The sequence below is a fragment of the Lonchura striata genome, chromosome 6 (genome assembly GCF_046129695.1).
Source record: "Lonchura striata isolate bLonStr1 chromosome 6, bLonStr1.mat, whole genome shotgun sequence".
Classification (NCBI taxonomy): Eukaryota; Metazoa; Chordata; class Aves; order Passeriformes; family Estrildidae; genus Lonchura; species Lonchura striata.
The window spans coordinates 44537173-44543172 of record NC_134608.1 but is presented as its reverse complement, the minus strand read 5'-3'; the positions used below and the strand labels follow the sequence as shown (position 1 = coordinate 44543172).

At 52.1% G+C, this 6000-nt stretch overlaps 1 protein-coding gene across 1 annotated transcript in view; it reads left to right on the top strand.

The window, feature by feature from the left end:
• The first annotated feature begins 326 nt into the window (after positions 1-326).
• Positions 327-6000, top strand: part of HRAS (HRas proto-oncogene, GTPase) — a 39613-nt gene continuing 33939 nt past the window's right edge. Inside the window, exon 1 of the mRNA XM_021555069.2 lies at positions 327-588. The gene's annotated coding sequence lies outside the window, so the exon portion shown is untranslated. The remainder of the gene's footprint in view (positions 589-6000) is intronic.

The following is a 6000-nucleotide window of genomic DNA, read 5'->3' as shown; positions in this document are numbered from 1 at the left end:
GCAGGGAGCGGAGGCAGCAGGGGTCACCCGCCGGGGCGAGGCAGCGCTCGGCCCCCCCGCAGCCGCCGCCGCCGCCCCAGGGACCGCCCCGCGGCCGGGCCGCGGCGGGCGGGCGGCGGCGGAGATTGACGGGCGGGCGGCCCACCCGGAGGGCGGAGGCGGCGGGGGCCGCCAATCAGGGGCGGCGGGCGGGCGCCGAGCGGCGGGCGGGCGGGGCGCGGGCTGGGCGTGTGCCGCGGCCGCCGGCGGGGCGCGCTCCCGCTCCGCTCCCGCTCTCCCCGCACGCACATTGTCCGGGCGCGGCGGCGGCACAGCGCCCCGGCGCCCCGTGCCAATGCGGGGCGGGCGCGGCACGCCGGGGGCGCCTCCACCACCGCGGTGGAAACTTCCCCTCGCCGCCGGGCCGACGCGCGGCTGAAGCCCCCGGCGGGGAGGAGCGGAGCGGGGTTTCGCCCGCCTGGGGGGGCGCCTCGTCTAGTTTGGTTTTTCCTACATTGGAAGGGCAAAAGCGAATACTGCTATCCGGCTTTAAACTTCCGCGCTCCGCTCTCCAGGACGCGCATCCCGGCCGGCGGGGTGGGCGAGCCGGTGAGTGACCGCCGGGAGCGGGCTGGCGCTGGGTCGGGGTGGGTGGGACGCGCCGTCGCGCAGGGGCAGCGCCCACCGGCTCGGCGGGGACGGGTCGGCAGCGCCGCCGCCACCTGTTAGCGGGGCTGTTCCCCCCGCCGCCAAGTTCGTGCCCCCACTGTGCTGCGGCTGTGCCCGCCGTGCCCGGGGCGGCGGTGAAAAGGAACGGACCCTCGGCCCGGTGGGCGGCGGCGGGGCCCGGGGTGTTGGGGGCGGTGGCGGCCACCCACCTGCTCGCCTGGCCGCGCCATGACTCTGCTGCCTGGGCGCTGCCTGCCGACCCGAGCCCCGGCAGGCCGCCGGCGTGGGAGGGTGGCGGGGTACCACCGAGCCGCAGCCTCTGTACCCCCTTTGCCCTCCATGCTCTCTGCCCTCCATCCCCTGCCCTCCTTCTGCCGATTCTGTGCACTCCTGTCCTCCTCCCAGGCTGCAGCCCTTTTTCCTTCCCTCCCTTGCCGTCCCGCGCCCCTCCGTCTCCCTTAGCTGCAGCCGTGTTCACCTCCTCTTCTTCGCACCCCCAGTTTGCAGCCCACTGCACCCGTCTTCCCTCATCCCCTTGCATCCCTCACGCTGTCCTGTGATGCTTCAAAAGGGGAGCAGCAGACTCCCACTCTTGGCCAAAGCGGGTACCTACTGGGCTCTGACACCCCCAGGAGAGACCGGCTCCCTGGCGCTGCCAGGCGCCGCCAGGCCCGGAGCGAGGCGCGGAGAGGGCAGGCAGGTGGCGGAGGCGCAGGTATTGGTGTGCAGCTGTGAGCGAGTGAGCGAGGTCCCCCGTTCTGCGAGCATGCGGCTCTGCGGAGCTGGTGACACCTCCCTCCTCTCTCTCCCTCCCTCCGAGGGACGCTGGCCGCCGGGGCTCTGCAGCGTGCCGAGCCTTCCTGCGCCCTGCTGCCCTGCCAAGGGTATCGCGCCGTCCGGGGCTGCAGCGTCTTCACCCCAAGTGAAGGTGCATCTGATGGCTCGCTTGGCCCATACAGCTCCTGACTGGGAATGTGTTTTGAATTGCCTCAAATAGTGGAGCGTGCCTGGAGACAGATGATGAGAAGTCAGAGTGGACTGGCAAACTCTGGAGCTACTGGAGAAATGCTTAGGACAGCTGGAAACAGGACTGTGCAGCAGGAATGGCTTGTTAAGCCATTGCATGGCAAGTCAAGCCATTGACTATTTCAGTGTCCTGAGTTGGATGGTCATATCGCTTGTAGCCTGTGATACACAAGTTGCTCCTGGGTAGGTCTTTGAAATGCAGAAAAGGTATGAACTCCTGGTGAAGCTGTGTCACGATGTATTTCAGTCTGGTTGGCATGGGTAGGATGTGCATCTTGGAGCAGGAACTGGTTTTGAATGGAGGAAAGCACATGAGGTTTGGTGTGGGCTCAGCTAAAGAGTTGCTGTAGTCAGAATTGCTGATGTGTTTATCCTTCACAGTCGTGAAGTATTTTAATTCTACAGCTGGTGATTTGTGTCATTTTCCCAAGTGTTTTTAAGACAGCCATGTCTGAAGCTATGTGTATCACCCCTCTGTGTGTCTGGTCGTTTCCTTCTCCTCGTAAAACGTTTTTTCTGTGTGATTAATAATGTGCCAACTGCTTCATTTCAGCACTGGGGAGGCTGATGCTGATTGATTTCCCTTTTCAGTCTTCTCGGTGGGTCTGGAAGCTGATGGGTGTTATCACTGCAGAAGAGTCTGCTTTTGGGTGGGAGCTGTCAGCATGTCTTTTTTTTTATCTCAGCTAACTTCTTACTTCTTTTAATTAAAAAGAGATGAAGTATGCATGGTAATACCCTTCATGTTTACATAAAAATGATCTTGTAATTAGCAATAATTATCTCAGTTTGGGATATTGCTGAGATATTTAAACAGGACTTATGACCTGAGGGACACTTTTCTGGTCCCAGGGTGTTGCCCTTGTTGTGGCTCTCTCCTGTGGTGAGTTTGATTCTTGCCTGCTGCCAGTGGTGAAGGTAGAACAGCAGTGGGAGTAGCCTTGTGTTCCTCTGATGCTGGCCTAGAAAGCCATGGCCATGGTTTCCTTACTGAGCCTGCTTCTGCTTCCCAGGGCTCCCTGGCAGCTGTGCCACCACGCCTGTGGAGGTGCTCTGCCTTTGATGGCTTCCACCCCATGGTCTGACAATTCTCAAGGGGACCTTACTGTTGTCTTGGGGGAGGAGGATAAAAACAGGCTGAAAAATTGCCAAGTGACCTTTTTTTTTTTTCCTGGTTCTTCCAGGGAGGTTTGGAGAAGGCTGCTGATAATGCAGGAGACTTTTCCCTGTGAGAGTAGAAATCCTGAGGTGTCTTTGTCCATCTTTCACCTGACTTCCCTTTAAGAGGAGCAAAGCTCATCTCAAACATAAGCTTTTGCTTCCAGGCTGGATATGGCTCCCACTGCCTTCCCTCCTGCAACCACTGCACCCCAAATTTACATTTCTATTAGGTTGCCCTTGGCGCTCACCAGTTTTTTTTGGGGGGTGAAAAACCTTTATGGAGTAGCAAAGTTGAATACTGGGGAAACATTCAACAAAATAAAATCAAGACAAAAAGTACTGCCTATAGAGAGGGATTCCTTGTGGGAGGGTGGTGATTCTCTCCTGTCTCTCAAGATGAGTTATACAGTATACTGTATTTTTGTCAGTCTAGGAAAAGCAAAATGGTTGTGCTTCAAGTAATCTTTAATTGTAATTTATCCCCAACTTTCTATTTTAACATTTTTGAACTGTAAACTTAGAACCAGAGCTTATTAAGCAGCAGATAAAAATGTTGAATGTATTTGATTTTTACTTGTATTAATCTAATAATATATTTATGACATGATATTTGATCAGCTTTATACCTGCCTGAAGACCACAAAATATCGTTAATCAAACAAATTATTTGACAAATACAGATGAAATTAAATGAATTATCTATCTGACAGCTGCTGTTCAACTGATCTGTTATGGCATGTTCCTCATTCTCTTATCTTTCCTTTCCAGTTTTCATTCCATTTTTGCATGGTTGATCTTTTCCTGAACTGTCCCTGGTATCTGTTTCATTTATCTCTTTTGTGTCATGGTTTTACTTCCATTCTTTCTTACGTCTCTTTCTTGAACTTCTCTTTATATGCTTTCTGAGTCTCAATTAGCCTTTTTTCTGTTTTTTTTCTCTACTTTCCTGGTGGAATTTTTTTATTGAGCACTTCATAGTCAGCTGAACTAAATATGGGATGTGTTTAAATGCATAAAAATGTAAAACTGAACTCAGACTGTGTGTGAGTATGAAGATGTTTGCTTGGTGGTAATGCTTCTCTGCCTCTCCCTGTGTTTTCTGGCTGTTGCAGGAAGGGTGTTCCTGCAGTTCTGGAGGATTTCCCCAGCTCTCATTTTTGCTTGCCTTCTCCTTATGCCTTTTTCAAAAGTGGATTTGACTTTATATCTTAAGAAAGGAAACAGGATCAAATGGCAGTCCTTGTGTTGTTCCCTGGTTGTGTATCTGTATGTAACCTGCTTCCATCTGCTGTCTGACCAAACCCAGCCTTCCTGCCAGGCAGTTTTGCTTTCCTCCTGGCATCATCTTTCCTCCCCACTGAGTTTACAGCCAGGAGGTGTCTTTCAGTAGGGCAAAAGGAACGAGTGCTCTGGACGATTTCTGTTTTATCTATTACTTCCAGTGTCTGTATGAAATGCAGGTTGATGAGGGTAGGTGGTGAGAGGTGAACAGGTCATTGTGCAGGTTATAGTGCATGACGGAGCAGTCACAATATTCAGCTTTGATCTAGTATTCAGAAATGAAAGTCTCTTAAGAAATGAAGTTTCTATTATAAAGAAGACCTGGTTTGTTTTGTGGTTCTCTTTTTTTTTTTTTACCCCTAGATGAAATCTAGGGATGGGGAGGATAATTCAAAAAACAATGAAAGGAATAGAAAATCTTGTCTTTCAGGGGAGGAAATTTGCTCTGCTTTGGCAATAAAGCTCAGGCAGTCCAGAGGAGTGTGATGGGAGTGCTCAAAGTGCGTGATTCGCCTCCGCTGACGGTTGCAGTGATGTTGCAGCAGTGTATGAGCTAAGCTGTGCATGTCATAGCTGACTGCTTGAAGTACTGGGACTTATGCCACAATGCCCCCTTGTACCCTGAAGGAAAAGTCTGTGCTATACTGAATTGAACAGTTCCACCTCTCCTGAGTCTTCCAAGGGGCTTTGGGGAGCCCTCGGGTGCACTGACACAGCGAGCAATCCAGGCAGCACACCATTGCAAAGCAGAATTGATTGGGGAGGATGGAGCCAAGAGGAATATTCTTTTGCAGTTAATTATTTACTGCAGGGAGAGAGAGAAGCTGATGATGTTTGGTTTATAATTACAGATATCCAGAGGTAAATACTTCAGCATGATCTGGATTATTATGTGTGTTGGTACCTATTTCTCTGTAACGTGGGACCAGCACTGTTTAATGACCGGCTTGGTAAAACCAAAACCCTGTTAGCAACTTCTCACCAGTGAGGTATGGTTCTATAGCCTCCTCTGTGTGCTGCTGACTGACCTGAATGCCTACAGAAAGAATAGTCTTTTCTATGCTTACTGTCTCAAAGCCTGACCTGCCTGTGGTGCTGATCTGACAGCAGTGTGGGTTCTTGGAACAGCTGATGTCTGTGCTGAAAGATGGCTTTGTGGTTAAAGCCACAGAATTGTGAGCTGGGGAGTCCTGACCCTCCCCCCCCACCACCATGTGGTCTTGGCTAAACTGGTTGCTTATCTTGCTGGACTTTTCTTTAGGAGGGGTACTGACATAGCAGATAGGCTGGATATTTGCTGGTTATCTGTTGAAGGGGTAGGATGCCCTGGGTAAGGCACTCTGATAATGCAGAGGCAGTGGCAGCCCAGGTGCTTGTATAGTGCTGTGGGCCAAACTTTAAGAGGATTTTTCCTTTTGCATAGCTAAATTCTTTATAGATCAGACTGCTTGTATGCAAGTTAAATTCAAGAGCTGGTGGAGCTGAGTTTAAATGTGTGTGTGTGGGAGCACTAACTTGACAAATACAAAAAAGAGACATTGCTGCAATGTCTCTGGGAAGATGCCTGTACGTCTTCTGCTTGTTTAGCATCCTTGAGAGAACAGCAGATGTGAAGGAGAAGCTGTGGCCTGTAAAATGAAGAGGATGTGGTGCTCTTACTGGGAGAAGAAGAGGAGCAAGATGTAAAAAGCCAGAGAGTAGGAGTGAAGTGAGGGATGCAGGTGTGCACAGCGGGGGCTGCTCCAGGCTGCCCTGTTCTCCCTGGCTGAGGCTCTGCAGAGAGAAGCGAGGAGATCAGTGGAAAAGGGCACTGTGGAGGCTGCTGCTTAGCAGAGTGGTGCGTTGGCTCTCGTGCTGGTCAGGGCTGAACCCAGGCATGGCTGG